Genomic DNA, 16,569 nt, shown 5'->3' with positions numbered 1-16,569 from the left:
CGAGTTAGTTCTAAGCTCAGCACGCCGTCATATAGTACATTCCATAGCAGTGGGCCTAGGACGGAACCCTGGGGAACACCTGACGTAATATCCATCTCCCTATTCTTTTCTAATTGCAGCTTTCTGTTTCTTAAATAGTTAGAGACAAGGTTTATTAGATATGTCGATATATTCCTTTTTTGTAGCTCTTTGATAATCAGGCTGTGACATGCAGTGTTGAAAGCATTCTTAACGTCAATTGTGACAAGGGTGCAGAATCTACTTTTGAACTCCGTTACAGTATTCAGTGCAGCTTCTACAGCCTGGATCGTGGATTTCCCTTTTTGAAAGCCATACTGACACATGTGCAACCCTCCTCTGTCTTCAAGCTCATCTTGTAGTCTTCCCCGTATGAACGCTTCTAGTAACTTGCTCAAGGAATTTAACAGACAGAGTGGTCTGTAGGAACTAGGTAACTCAGCTGGCTTTCCTGGTTTTAGTATTAAAACCATCTTTGCAACTTTCCATTCATTTGGAAATTCCTGTTTTTGAAGTAGTTTGTTCATCATGCCTAATAACCAATCTGGGGCACAATCTGCTACTATTTTGATAGCCTTAGGGGGAATTTGGTCAATTCCAGGTGATTTTCCACATTTGATACTTTGGGCTACCTTCCTTAGCTCTTCTGCTGTGAAGGGTGGGGCTGGAGCTTCCTTTTCAGGGTATCTCCACTTATCATTTCCGGGTGGAAACAGTACTGCCACGATTTCGGATTTCTTTTCAATGTCAAGCTCATAGGGTTTTAGAGTATTAAGCTTTTTTGCTACTAGCTTATACGCATCTCCCCATATATTATTATCGAGTTCTTTGCATATGTCGTTCCAGTATTTCTTCTTTGATTCCTTAATTAGGCAGCAGAGTTCCCTTCTATTGGTCTTGTACGCCTCTTTCATTGCTTCAATATCGTCTCGATTTGGGTTGTTTCTTCTCGCCGCACGTTGTTGTACCCTTCTTAATCTGTTGCATAGTGACCGTTTTTCAGCAATGTTTTCATTCCACCAATATGATGTTTCAGTCTTTAGAATTCGATTTTGCGTGCTGTTCTTGCTTGCCATCTGTATCAGCTTGGTTACTGTTTCATGACTCATTTCATCTGGAGTAATGGTAAGCAACTCTATGCAGGCTTTAAAGGCGGTCCAATCAATAAGGGGCCTTATTGAAGTTGTTTTGGTCTTCGCTCTATCTACTTTAATTTCGAATGCGATATATCTGTGCTCTGTCAGTGTTTCGGTATCAAGTATCTCCCAGTTGGTTACTCTTTGAGATACACGATTGGTTGCTATGGTGACATCAATAAAGGACTCGCTATCTCCTCGGATAAATGTGGGCTCATTTCCAGTATTCAGAACCACCAAATCGCGAGCGTTGATCCATTCCACCCAGTATTGACCCTTTTCATCGGTTACAGGTGATCCCCACATTGGGGACTTGGCATTTAGGTCTCCCAGAATAATGGCATCACTGTTGTTCGTTATGTGCTCCATTATACTGTCCACCTCAGTTTTGTAGTCTTCCATGCTGATGTTTGGGGATATATAGCAACATATCAGCTCAAGATCTTTGAGTTTGATAATTACGTGACCATCTCCGACTACGTGGTTTATTACGCTAAGCTTTTTATTCAGAAGTAGGACCCCCACATTATGCCTGCTGTCCTTGATCCAGTTTGCTTCTTTGGTCCTTTTTTTGTTCGGTTCCCCAGTTACCATAATATCAATACCTTGCTGAACTGCGGTGGCATACGCCATGTCTTGGGCTGTATAGGCACGTCCAACGTTGGCTTGAAGTATTTTAATATTGAACACTAAAGTTTTGACCGCGTGCAGTGCTGAGCCTGCGTCTGGTGTCACTAATTGCTTTTGATTTTTCCTTTACAAGCTTAAGGTAGTAAGGGCAAGCAGTCTGGTCAGCTCTGTGACCGTCTTTTTTGCATGTTAGGCAATAGCTTTTGTTAGTACAGTCTTTGGCCTTGTGGTTATCTTTGCCGCATTTAAGGCACATCTTCGAGTTATCGGTTCCATTGCATTCATTGGTGCGGTGGCCAAACTCCAAACATTTGTAACACCTGGTGATTTTGACCCTTGCTCGGACCTGGCACGGTGCCCACCCTATTCTCACAGTATCCATTTTGAGTAATTCGCTGGCCACTCTTCTTTTGACCGCAAGTGTAGCAGTTTGGTTTCCCCTCTGGTTTGGTCTGCAAGAGAGCACTCGGACGTCATCTTCTTTTGCGTTTGCTACGCTTTTCCTGACATCTTGCTCTATCTGTTTTGCGTTCATATCTCCGTCTATGTCCGAGATATGAATAATGTCTTCATCTCTTTTAATTTCTACCTGGGTATCTTTATCCTTGTCCATTATAGCTTGTCTGAGGGCGGTTACTTGATTTTTTTCTCCAAGTATCTCCATAAGGACATCACCCTTAGCGGTTTTCTTAATGCCTTTTACCTTAACACCCATCTCATCTATGTTCACACTACTCTTGATCGAACGGAGTATGTCAGCATATTGCTTTCCTTCAGATTTGATTATAATCTTCTCTGTTGTCGTCGCTGGTCCTCCCTTACTTGACTTAGGTGCTAGTCGGCTTGGATCTCTAGGTATAATAACTTGCACTTTGACCTCAGATCCTCTGAAGATACCTTCTGCGCACTTTCTAAGGTAGATTTTATCAATTTTGCCGAAGGCTACTACTTGAATTTCCGTCACTCCATGGTTTTGAACCTCTGCTTGCAGTTTGCCTAGCAACTGATATAGTTGACCCATGTCGTTTTTCCCTTCTGGGTTGACCTTGTACGGCAGCATGTACATGGTTCTTGACCTTGCTCCATTTTTGCCTTTGCTGAGTATGACCTCGGTGTTCGTCCTCACATATTCAATACACCCTTCCTCAAGTTCTTCGCACATAAGGCTTGTTATTTCCGGAAAGTTGCATTTTAGGTCGCTTTCCGTAGTGGTGGTCAAGGTTACATCAGGGTCTGCTACTATTACCAGGTCTCCTCGAAGCTCTCTAAGCGATCCCAGCTCTGTAACAACGGTGCTTTGGTAGCAGCTTTCTGGCCACTCGAGATGTATTACCTCTTCTAGCCCTGTCCATCCTTTTCTTGCTGTTATTTGCGTCTCAACCCTGGTACGTATTTCATTTGTAAGATCGAGTAACTCTCGTCTTATGTCGGTTTCATCAGCTTGGACTCCTATACTTTGTCTTGCGTAGCTAGGATTATTGTCCTCTGGTTTAGCTAAATTATTAGCAGTTTTGCTCTTACCTGGCGATGATTGCTCAGTGTTGTTTCGCACCATCTGCGTGTGTCTGATGTTTAAAACATCCATTCTTCTGTTCAGGGTTGCCATTATGCTTACGAGCTCTCTCGTTATTGCCTTGATTTCAGTTTTTGTCTTTGTACTCACTTTGACTTCATTTTTTAATTCGTCGACTTTTTTATTAAGACTACCCAAGGCGGTCATAGCAGCAGTCATCTCTTGGCTAGTATCATCCGGGATATGCTTTCCATGTGAGTCTCGCTTTCGTTTCTTTTTGTCTGGACTGGTATTTTTTGCCAGTCCATCGTGACTGTTGTCGCTACTTGCTTCGTACGCCGTGTTACTGTGGCTCCCAGTCTTGTCATCTTGACGTGTGCCAGAGTTTGTCTCTAGGCTAGCAAAAACATCATCCGTGGCAGAGGCAGTTGAATCTTTGCGATTCATTGGTGGTGTTCTTGCCAATGAGGATCTCCTAACACTAGGGTCTGTAGTAAACATCCAGTGATACCCTGTTGGGGTCATATCTCCTTCATTTTGTCCTTTGTCTTCTAAAGACAATGCAGTTTTTTCGTCGTTTGAACTATAGCTATCCATTTATTTCTTGTCACCAGCGCTTCGTATGTAAGGGGGCGGGTCGAGTTGATTGAGAACGGGTGTACCCTCGGCTGTCGCCTACCCCAGTTCACTGAGGCCCAATCCTCGCTTAGCCAGTCCCGGAACACACAGACGGACCAGACTCGCCCGGGGCGATGTGAACTTCCGACTTCCACATTCAATACATACTACCTGATCAGGGCCCGTAGTGGCTGGCTTCCGATCCCGCGCCATCATCCACCTCGGCAGAGACTAGCTCACATCAGCATCAGCAGCTACTTCGGTGACGAACCGAAAGCAGGGCGATGCACTCCCAGCAGACTACAACGCAGAACCAATCCGGGATACAGGAAAAAAGGTAGGAAGCCCCCTAGCCCTCGTAAACTAATAGCGTCGGAGGAGGAAAATCTTCTAGGAATAGTGGGGTTTTTTGGGAAGAGTCCACCTTGGGAGTGGGGTGGATCTCTAGCTAGGGTACCTCGGGCTTGCCACACCCGTAGTCGCAGTGCGACCCCCTGAGGGCATTATTATTATTATTATTAATATTATTATTATAATTATTATTATTATTATTATTATTATTATTATTATTATTATTATTATTATTATTATATCTTTCATAATTATTAAATTGGTTTCTGTTATAATAATAATTATTATTATATTGTTGATAGTAGGAATTGTTATTATATTATATTTATTATTTCTATTATTTTTCCTTGAATTGATTTTAAAATTATTATTGTTATCATTATTATTATTGTTATAATTGTTATTATTGTATCGAAACCTAGGCTCATAGAATTGACCGTAGAGTTTTTCGAAATTTTCAAATTCATCAACATAGGCCATAGCATCTTCCAATGAGCCAGGCTTTTTCAAGTGCATATTATTTCGTATAATACCTGAACATCCTGCTCTAAAAGTGTTCAAGGCCGTTTTCTTGCAATGATTAATTTGGCATTTCTTATCTATTTCGCTTAGATTTAAATTATTACTTATTCTTTGTATTGTCTGACTTTTTAATAATTGTAATCTATTACCGAATGTTATTAGGTTTTCATTTTTAAATGGCCTTGTTCTCGTTAACATTGTATTAACGCTTCTTTGAGTCTCTGCCATGTATTTAACTCGGTCCTATTCCCTACCATCATTTCAGCTTTGTCAACTAATTTTTCATAAATACATTCTAATACGTGATTGTTAATATCATTTTCATCACTATAAATCGAGTACGTATCATTTAATTTTTCGCATCTATTTATAAACTTGTTTAATGTATTTATATTTCCATCATATGGTTTTATGTTTTCTAGTTTTAATTTAAATAGTTCCCAAATTAGGGTTTTGGATTTGCTGTTGCCATTTTTTCAAATTATGAATTGTCTTTTGAGTTTAGTTTGCAAAATGTATTTAGTAGATTATCTAAATCGTTCATAAAAAATTAATTGAATCAAAATTAATAAATTATCTACGGGCCGATTTTTAGACGTCGTCCACCCCCAAAAACAGTTTTCGTTTATGTCGATCCCTTGGAAACCAATATCGACCCCAATGGGTCAATATCGACCACTTTGGGAATCTCTGCTCTAGTCAATATCTCTTCTAAAAAAATTTATAGAAATATTCAAATACTAAATAGAAATACAAGCAATTACAATTGATTTCATATTGTCAACAGTTAATTTCAGATCAATTATCATCAAACTTTATTCTCCATCCTCATTTTTCAAAAGTTTACGTGAGTGTGGGATATCACATGTTTATCAGAAACAGAAACAGAAACGTAGATAGAATTTCCCATTGTTCTATATTTAGTTAGCACTTGAATTAACATATACCTTTTAAATTGAAGGAGACAAGTCATTTAGTTCCGTAAAAACAGTTAATTACTCATTTTTATGGTTTTTGTTTGAATATCTAAGACCATTAGCGTATATTTCGAAATTATTCAAGTTATTTTTCAATACCACAAATAGTTTTTCAAGAGTTACTGCCCAATATATTGTAATACTTTTCTTATTTATTTATACGATTTTTTTCGTGGGGTTAACACTGTCTCTTACGTTCGTAATTTATTTGAATTTATTTGAATACTATACACTACACTTAACTTAAATTAATTCACTAATTTAAATAGTTTGTTTGAATTCTTCGATTACTTCGCTAATTCGTTCTACTTCCTACGACCAAATATTATAATTATTATAAACTAAACTAAACTACGCTACATAAACACTTTATATATCAAAAAATTATTTTCTAAAGCTCTAGAAAAATTAAAAACAAAACAAATAAATTCATGGACATTTCTAGATATTATTGACAAGAGACATATAACTTTTTCATTCTGTCGCTGGCAACTTGAATATTCGAGGAAACCAATTAGTGTATATCGTCCATTATTCTTCTCAATTGGATCACATATCTTTTCCCGCTAGGTCTTCTCCAGGTCCACAGCCAAATTACATACAAGGTAGCCTCCCTCATTTCACGTCCAAACAGGATTTTCGTAGGTGTTTTACCGGTGGATTCATTAATAGACGATAGATCTTCCAAGGGCACACCAACAGTTGTGGCCTCTTGATTAGGGATCCCGTAAATTTCCACCAATTTTGTAAAATAATCTATCACAACTAGGATGTATTTATCACCACTTTTTGTCATCGGAAATTTTCCAAAGATATCTAAAGCAATCCTCTCGAAAGCAACTTCCAACATTATACTGTTTCATGGGTGCCATCTCTTAAGATGTAGTCCATTACTCGTAGTGCAAGTCATACATTTCTTACACCAGTTCTTCATATTGTCGGAGCTGTCCATCCAATAAAACCTTTCACGGATTCGCTTAAGGGTTCTTTTCACTCCCAGATGACATCCCAATGGACTGTCGTGTAACTTCGTGTACCTCAGCTACTCTCGTTCTTGGAACGACTAGCTGTCTTCTCTCCTCGGAACCATTACTACTCTCAGGAATTCATGTTACAATGCCCTCTTCCAGGACAAGGGACTCCCACTGAGTCTAATATGCTTTTGGTGCCAGTGAAAATCTTGACGCTTCTTGTCAGGTAGGTCGCCAATTTTCTTCCTTCCATTGCCGAATCATTTTTCGGTGAGCATTATTCTCCTGATATTCTATGATCCTTGTGGGTGACCATTCTTCGTTGATCACTGCAGTTCTTGAAATTACAGCTTTCTTAGATTCGGCTTTATTAGAGTGGATGCAGTATCCTGGGCACAGTCGTGTAGATAGAGAGGTGGAATTTCGATGGTTGACACCGGTTCGGGTGGATATCGAAGTTATATTCTTTAAAGCATTCAATCCATCTGGCGATCTGGCCCTCGGGATTATTGAACCGCAACAACCCACCAAAAGTTCTCTTCTCGTGACGTAGTAGCTCCTTTCTGATATCGAGAGAACTTTACTAAAGTATGCTAGCACTAGCTCTTACCCTACATGGATCTTTGAGAGGACTCCTCCAATCCCTACGTTGCGTGAATCCGTGCCAAGGATAAATTCCCCCTCCCCTTGTAAAGGATATCTCAATAACGGCATCGTGGTCAAATGTCTCTTCAAGGTCTCGAACGTTTGACTGTCTTCGTCACAGTTGAAAGTTCTTGCGTCTTCTGTGAGTATTGACATTATATGGCCAGATAGTTGACTCGGGTTTGGAATAGCTAGAAATAGTTATGAAAAAACAAAGATCAAACGAATTCCGAGTATTTCATCAAAGTCGACACCTTCGCCGGATTTTAGAATCCTTCGACTCCAGGGTGGAGATGAGTTCATAACAATAAAGATGCATTCCAAATCGAAGAAAAATCTTATTTTCAAAGAATTCCTAATTTTTACAAAAAATTAATCATAATTTTGAATTCTAATTTATTGAAAAAACTGTATTCCTCATCATGCTTTGTACAATAAAAACGTAGTAATAATAACAACAAACAAATGAAAATAGTATATCTACGTTCTAAATTTTACCAGTTAATATTTCAAATGTTTTTTTATGGAGACAAGTTTACAACCATGTTCCATTGAAGAAATTCTTCCATATTCTTAACTGCTTCTACTGAACTCACCTGAAACAAAAATAACAAAGTATAGAGTGTCTCATAATTAACAAAGTATAAATCTTCTAGAAAAATCAAGTCTATTGGAATAAATCGCAACATGAAGGACGATATATCTTTTAAGAATATACTGATTTTTTTCATGATTTAAAATTGAATCACGAAATTCCTTCACTCATTCCTTCATTATTTCATAATATTTCTATAAATGTTGACATACTACGGAATATTTCCATAGGCTCTACGACAATCTTTTCATCGGCAAAATACTGATTTGAATAGTTCGTGAGGTAATTATTATTATATAATATTATGCCATCTAAATAATATCATGCCATCTGTTATTGTTCAGAATGTGTCTTGATGATTAAAGTAAATGATCACTGTTAATATTTACAATCTAATAGTTCAACTAAGTTATTATAGTTTAACAGCGCCAAAACTAAAAGTTATACTTTCCTGTCTGTCGGTTTAACTTATAGGCCTAAAATACATCTACGAATTCGTTCCTATGATAAAAAACCATAATAAGTCGTCTGACTGACACACAGATGGCGTGGCCTATCAAATCCATATGACATTTATGAAGTACAAGCTTTCAAAAGACTATGTATAAAACTTCATCACATTCCGATTAGTCAGAAAAACTGACAGCCATTAAGTTAGGTTGTTATTTTATTGCGTAACACAACTGAAAGCAGAAGTATGAGAGGAAAAATCAGAATATTCCTGTCGAAGAGAAATATTTAACCAAAGATATGCTACCGTTTCAGTGTTAGTTGTAGTACGATGCACAAAGTAGAGAAACTATCAAATGAAGATTTTGGTAGGTATCAGAACCCCTATGCAAAAGATAGATAGACATTAACATCTCATTTTCAATCATTTTAGAAATAATCCTAAATGTCCATCGGGAAACTATCCGCCTATACCTCAAATATAATAAAATTAAATATATAAATAGTATTCCAACTGATACTTAATTGTCCTTTGTAGGCAACGTTTAATGCAAAAGTGTAATAAACTTTCTTAATATTTTTTTATAAATAAAAATATTACTAAAAACCAACTATTTAATAGAATCACCCATATAACTTAAATTATACAAACTACTAGAAATTAGAATGTCAAATGATTAATTCATGGCAGTATATATACCCGAATCAACACTTGTAACATTTGTGAACTTACTATGCTACTAATTTATTTAATAGCAATGAGAACATGTATTTCACCCGCTTACCGCAGAAAATTTTGTTGAAATTCGACTCAATATATATGGAATATACCCTGAAAAATAAGCTGCTAGTTTTAGACGGGTTAAATTTTCAAAGGTTAAATTTTTAAATTGTCATGCTTAGATCTACAAACGATATTACAGCGAATGAATAATATTTATCACGATATTCCCAAAAGTATTCAGTTTTTGTAATGCGGTTTCTTATATTCCACGCAACTTATATTTGTTTTTATTTATAAAATATTTAAAACAAAAAAAAATAGCTGGAATTACCTACTGTCACATGGATTGGTTATACGGATACCACTTTCTACAGAACAGCGTGGTCCGGTTTGTAAGTATTTGAAGTAGCCATGGCGCAACCTTACTATCTAGGGATGGGTGTGGGGAGGGTAGGGATGAAAATTTCTACATAAAGCATATAACCTATAATCGGAGAGTGCGTTATACATTTCTAATAAATTGTGTCCAGATAAAGTGGCCGAAAGAAGACATTTTATTACTGATAATTTCCCGGCCCAGTCACTCTATTATTTTAGATCTTTTTATTTTGGCTTAGTTCTGCGTCTTCACATGAATTCTGAATTATTTGTTCTTCCCAGCCAAAAGTCTTCCTCCTTTTTACCCCCTAGTATCCTCGTGAGTATTTTTCTCTCGTATATATCTAACTTCTTTTCCTCTGCTTTGTTAAGAATCCACGTTTCGCTTCAGTAGCTCCCTGTTGCTTTTGTTGTTTTATATAGATGTAGCTTCATATTTCTGGATATTTTTCTGGTACTTAGCGCATCGGTGCTCCCAATTGTTTACTTCCTTTCGACATCCTTGCTTCTAGATTTCTTCTCTCGTCGTCCTTGATAATCACCCCAAGATATACATAACTGTGAAGTTGACGTAATATCATTACTTTTTCTTCATTCAGTTGTATTAACAAATTCACATTGCTCTTTTCTTTTGTGGTGTTGGCTCTGCAAATTTCCTTAAGCTCGTTTTCCAATGTTGAAAGGATTACTACATCCTCTGCGTTGTCCTTGTTTGTTTAACAGCGGGTTAAACAGCGGATGTCCCTGTTTTAATACTGTGTAGGTTGGGAACTTTTTGATAATCTTTGGTTTGGCTTTATCTTCGAGTCTTGCCTTTGTATATTCGAGTGTCATTTTGGTAAGAGTTAGCTCTTTTGAAATACCAAGATCATTTATAAAGCTGTAGAAACAATTACTGTTCACAGTATCGCAAGCTCTTCTACAAAAATAACGATGTTAAATGCAGTTCTTATTATATATGAAGCTGGCAGGATTCATTAGAAATTACCACGATTTACACGTTAAAACAGCAAAACATGTATTTTCTGAAGAACATAACGTCTTTTTATCTTCGTGTGAGAAGATTAAGTTGAAGTCGATAGAGCTCTCCCCATAGAAGTTACTGAAACACGTTAAAGTGATGGGGAACAGGAATTCAAGGAAGAGCCATTAGTTACCATAGAAGAGGCATTGAAAGAAAAATTGTTCACGATTTGTTTACAGCAATATTTAAATTAAGAATTTAATGATAGCGATCTCTTCCTTACACAATAGTATTAGAGACTGTTATTATAATATAAGGTGAAAAAGCAACAAAGCATTATTGATTTCTTATGTAAATAGGGAAAAACTTACATACCTATATACTTATTACATTTAAGTTCCATTTGTTATTCATCTTCATTTGATTTCTCTCTATTGAAATAAATAAATAATAAATTCATTATAGTATAAAAACACGAAATTGTTGTAGCCAGTACAAATTGAGAATTTAAGTTTTCTAACGTATTATATACAGATCATAGATCTTCTCATTATGTGTTTGGAATATATTTTAGTAGTACACGTGGCAAAATAAGTTTCAGAGTACATAAAGCCAAAATAATATATACATTTTTAAATAAAATTATAAATTGCTGTTTATAACAATAAACTTATCTAAGCCAAGCATTATCCAAATAATTAAAAATATTTATCTAAAACCAACATTCTGCTTAAATTGTATCCTGGATAAGATCAACTAATTTAGTATTTTAATTTATGTTGTTTTCATTAGATGCATAATTCAGAATGATCCTAATATTATTTATCGAAATCGTAAATAAATTTAACATATTCCATAATATACCCTAAAAATCCTTGATTTGAAATTTAATTTTTATGGGTTAAATTAAAGGAATTCTATTCAATAAGCCATACTGTCATTTTCTTTGAAATAAATGAGATTTGCAATTGCTTAACTGAACTGATGTGAAAATTGTGATAGTTGATGATCGTTTTGCTATTTCGCTATAAATGATATTTTTTTAATCATTATACGCAACTCTTCAAAGCAGACTATAGGCTTGCTCCTTGTCTGTAATTTTTGATACCACGCGATATAAAATTTCCGTTCTAACAGTATCAAGTTTCAGTAATGAAAATAAAGTTTTACGTTCCAGCAACAAATTAAGTTTGTTCCAGATGAATAAAAAGGTTTTGAATAAGTTTCAAACATATGCATCCGCGTACGTCAACGTTGTGAAATATGTTTAAGATGGTCGGTATTTAGTCGGTAGTGGTGATGAAGGTGAAAGCTCCAGTGAAATTATATAAAATAAAATTGATGATTCATTTCTTTGTGTTTGTGTTAGAATATAGTGTTTGTAATAGAATATAGTCAGTATAGTATAGTATAGTATAGTATAGTATAGTATAGTATAGTATAGTATAGCGTACTGCCCCCAAGTTCGGAATATGATCAAAGCATACTGCTCGTACAAACCTTCCCTACAGTCTCCACAACCTTGACTAGTTAAAAACAAAATTAACAAATGTATTCACTAAAACAAGTAAGAATTGTGCGACGGTCTCATCTAATGATGAATATAATAATAATTGTTAATGACTAGAAAAAGATCATTATAAGAAGAGTAATATATGTTGTTTTGAAGGTTTTCTTTCGACAATCTCCAGCATCAAACTGTTATATACTAGCAATTTGACCAAATAATAACCAGAGTTATGGTTATTATGTTATTAGCACGTTTCCTTAAGGGTGCATACAATCACCTACTCAGTAAAACTACATAAAATGTTCTAAAATATAAGGGCGGTATGATGGAGGAGTAACTTTTCTGAGGTCAGCAATAATACTGCGACAGTAATTAAGTATATTGCTCATCATGCTTTTGTCTGTTTGATATCAAGTGTAAAAATTCGACATCACGAATACATTAGTTTTAATCCGTATATAAAAAGAATTGTATTCGTTGATAAATAAATATGGAAGTAAAGAGTTTCCAACAGTTATCAAAGCTTTTTCTTCTTCTTCTTCTTACGTTAGGACTAGGTTCTGTATTTTCATCAAGGGTTTGCCAGGAGTAGTTGAGATGCTGAGGACCAGCTTTCATACCACCTTATAGGTGGTCGTCCAGGAGGTCGAGTTGTGTCTGGTTTCTTTTCCTTTGCAATTTTTGCTAACCGTCATTTGGCATTCTGTCAACATGGTTTCTCCATTCTCTTCTGCGGCTCCTTGCCCATCTTACTACATCCTGAATATCGCACATGTCCCTTATTTCTTCATTTTCCTTCCGATCGACTAACGTATGTCCTGTTATTGATCTCAGAGTCCGCATTTCTGTTGTTCTTAGGAGCCGTTTAGTGGTTGTGTTCTCCGCTCTAGTTTCTGTTGCATATGTCATGACCGGCCTTACGCAAGTTTTATATATCCTAATTTTACATGTCTCATAACATAAAATGATTTATAAGTTGTTTCCTACTCCCAAAAGTGATATTATGAACTCGTTTAGTGCTTTACATCCAGGACCGTCAATATACCAAAGTAGCAATACTGAACTTCATCCAACGAACATGTTTTCAAGAAGGCAAAAACTGCTTTTTAGTCCAATAAGTTTCTGGGCGTAGGGCTTCGAGATTCTAAAGGTCTAGTCTAGTCAACATTTGTTGAAGAAAAAATCCATTACGACAATACATCTGTCTTTTCATTTGGTATTTTTACAGAAAAATTAAACTAAATGTGTGACGATTTATTGCCTCAGCTACCATATTCACCTGATCTTTCTGCTTCCAAACTCAATAAAAAATGTCTTGTTGTGAAGCGACTTCTGCAAATAAATATGTGATGGCAGGCAAACTGTGTTTTGCGAAAGGTCCAGAAGATTATATTTTGAGTGATTTTAAAGAATTGGAAGCTCGATGGTTAAAGTGTAAGGAATAAAGAGAAGATTATGCTGGAAAATCAAATATTTTTTCACGGTAAAATAATTTTTTCATTGAAATGTATTCGTCCACCAAAACGTCCTCGTAATACAGGTAAGACCTGAATAAACAAAAATAAATTGAAAACGAGTTACTTCAGAATCTGTTCTAATATATGGCGACTTGATCAATGAAATAGATAAATGCAAAATTTCTCAAATTGCAAACATTGTAGAATAATAATTTGGTTTGATTTGAGGTGATAAGGAAATGTGATCAACATATTATAAAAACATACTTCTAAAGCCAATCACAAGACATCACCGATAATGCAATAGGTAGCTGACACCAAATATCACAAATAACTTTAGGATGTCCTCTCTTATACATCCTATACTTTATTGGTTTCAAAAGTTATTGGTTGCTAAAAATACTGTTTTTCTTTCAACTATATATAAATATTATAATTTTCTGCTGCCGAAACATTCTCCAGTTTAAGGATTAAAATTTATCAATCTTCACAATATCCTGAAAAAGTTGTTTGAGCTACCAATCAAAGACAAACTAGTACTGTAATACTATACTCATCCCATCTCTAACCATTAATACGTATTTATGTCGTAGGATTTAATCCACAACAAATGATATTAAAGTAGGAAGGAATATTTCTCTCTATGCTAAAATGTACATTGAGAGAAAAATTTATCGAAATCTGATACCTACCTTTCAATTATATGAGTCATAGTCATTATATTTAATTAACCACACAAATCAATCAAAAATTGTTATTGAATTTACCTATCTTTTAAATACGGTGGTCCTTTTATCACTTATAATCTACACGTATTAACACGAACAGAAAACAAACACATTATGATGACGTACGACCCTCATAAACACTCCAACAAACATTTACCCGAATTTAAAAGCTGTTAAAACGATATTAAGATCGATGGCGCAACTGACATTGAGGATGTGTTACACTTAATCCAAACAAAAGACAATTAATCGCATTTCAACACCCAAATACACACACAACGCTTAAAACGATTACCTACACACGCCAACTTTCACATTTCGTTCTCGGGAGATGTTCGAGAAACGGAAGGAAGTCACTTACTTGAGAGACAGATTACTCTCCAAATTGAGATACTAACTTCCAGATGAACCCGAACAGAATAAGAAATTGAGTTATTGTTTCTCAAGACAGGCATCTTCATTCCAGCTTCAAAATTATTTCAAAATGATAATATTGGCATTTGCTGCATAATACGATAAGCTTCCTTTTTGTTAGTACAATATATCCAATATATGCCAAAAGATCGACTGAATATTGGTATTGATAAATAAACTGAAATAGTTGCAGAAATTGTAGTAGACCCTTTTTGTTCTATAAACAAACTATCGTTCACCTGTGGTGTCAGTCATAGTACAGTATACAGGGTGTGGCCCTACAATAAATTTCATCCACATTGATAATGGTGCATCAACTTTCTGATAACGACCCCTACCGAAAGCTGCAAAAATATGTCCACCAAAATTCTCAAACAGCCAGACTCTGCAAGGACATTTTTTAGCAACGAAAGTACTTTCTTCCTTAATGGAAATGTTATTACTTAAAATGTGAGGTATTGGAGTGACATAAATTCTCTTCTTTCTTGACATGCGTATGTAAAGTAAATGTCTGGTAAGGAATATTGGAAAAGCACATAGTCCTGCTTCTTTTTTCGAACTCTAATTTAAGCTCCGAAATATATCTCGAGATCTTATAAAACGCAATCGAACCGTTAATTCTTCAAATTCATGAAGATAATTCGGATGAATTTGGAAATAATATTCCAACAAGATAGTCTTGTGATATTCTTGTATATGGATTGGATGATGTGGTTCAATAAAATGGCTAGCTCGGTCACCGGACCAAACACCTTTAGACTTTTTCTGTATGGATACAGTTTACTCTACACTCCTGTCTGTATTGACATTTTTAAACAACGAATTGTTGAAGAAAGTAAAGCAATTTTATCGAGTCAGACAAGAGTTTACAAATATTATGTATTTCTTCCAGGAACTAGATGAAGTACATTTTAAACGAGGTGTCATTTGCCATAAGGCTCCATTTAATATTATTGGTTTCAGTTACCTGGTGACATCAACGATACCTATTATGTCACGTATTACCACTAGTAGAGAAGCTTACAATAGTTCATTTTCTTACTTCAAATTGCGTCAGTCTATGTATCACTGTTCAAATAAAAATATAGGGGAGGGGACTTTTCAGAAGCACTGCATTCATTTCATGTTATAATCTAGTTTCAGTTCTCTATCCTTCTTGTAACTACAATTGTCTTATTTCTCACAATAATCTTTACCATCACTTCTTCACAGTTGCAGTGTACTGGAACTTCAAATCATAAATTTTAGCCGTTGTAACAATGGATTTATAAATTGATGAATTGGCATCATGACGTTACCCACTAAATTTTGCTTATTTCAAACTCTTTATTCAAAGTAGATGGACAAATTCTTCGAAACTATACTCAGGCTTTCGTATTTTGATATTAACTAATTATATATATAAGAAAATTACTAAAATTCACTACTGCACTATTTTGCTACAATCACAGCTTCTAGGAGTCGGATCATGATCTTTCTCTAAGAAATTTATTACATGCTGTTGGAAATACATGTTGTGATGCCACTCTCCGATAAAAGTTTCAATTAACTCTCGCTTAGTGGTGGTCAATTCCTTCGCAATAGTCCGTTTAGAAAGTTTACACAGGTTCTATATTGTACTCATATCAGGAGAGTTCTCCTCTAAGGGTAAACTGTTGAAGTTTTTTTTTAAAGGAAAACAGTTCTATTTTTTGCTTAGCATTCAGTGTAGAATCGTGCATAAAGATGTACTCTGAATTATCAGGAAACCATTCTTCTAGAAGTTGTAGTAGCAGAGTTTATAGTACTGGTTTGCACTGGCCTTGCCTCATAGTCGCTTCCACAATGTATAGCTGTCCCATGCATTCAGCTGAGATGACAGACCACACTATGATACTAAACGGATATCTAGCTCTCTTTATATGGAACTTCCCACCAGGGTACCGTCTACTCGACTCTAGTCTGAAATAGTTGTATGTCGGTTTTCTT

General features: G+C 35.6%; 1 protein-coding gene across 5 annotated transcripts in view; it reads right to left on the bottom strand.

Moving 5' to 3' along the window:
- The window catches only part of LOC130896656 (uncharacterized), a 441,816-nt gene that overhangs the window by 394,685 nt on the left and 30,562 nt on the right, over positions 1-16,569 (bottom strand). For 2 of the 5 annotated variants that reach the window (XM_057804891.1, XM_057804896.1), the window contains exon 3: positions 7,880-7,977. The exons of the other annotated variants lie outside the window; for them this stretch is intronic. The gene's annotated coding sequence lies outside the window, so the exon portion shown is untranslated. The remainder of the gene's footprint in view (positions 1-7,879; positions 7,978-16,569) is intronic. 5 annotated transcript variants of the gene reach the window in all.

This window comes from Diorhabda carinulata, chromosome 7, assembly GCF_026250575.1.
Source record: "Diorhabda carinulata isolate Delta chromosome 7, icDioCari1.1, whole genome shotgun sequence".
NCBI classification, from domain to species: domain Eukaryota; kingdom Metazoa; phylum Arthropoda; class Insecta; order Coleoptera; family Chrysomelidae; genus Diorhabda; species Diorhabda carinulata.
Note: the sequence above shows the minus strand (reverse complement) of the source record. Positions and strands in the feature narration are given on the sequence as shown.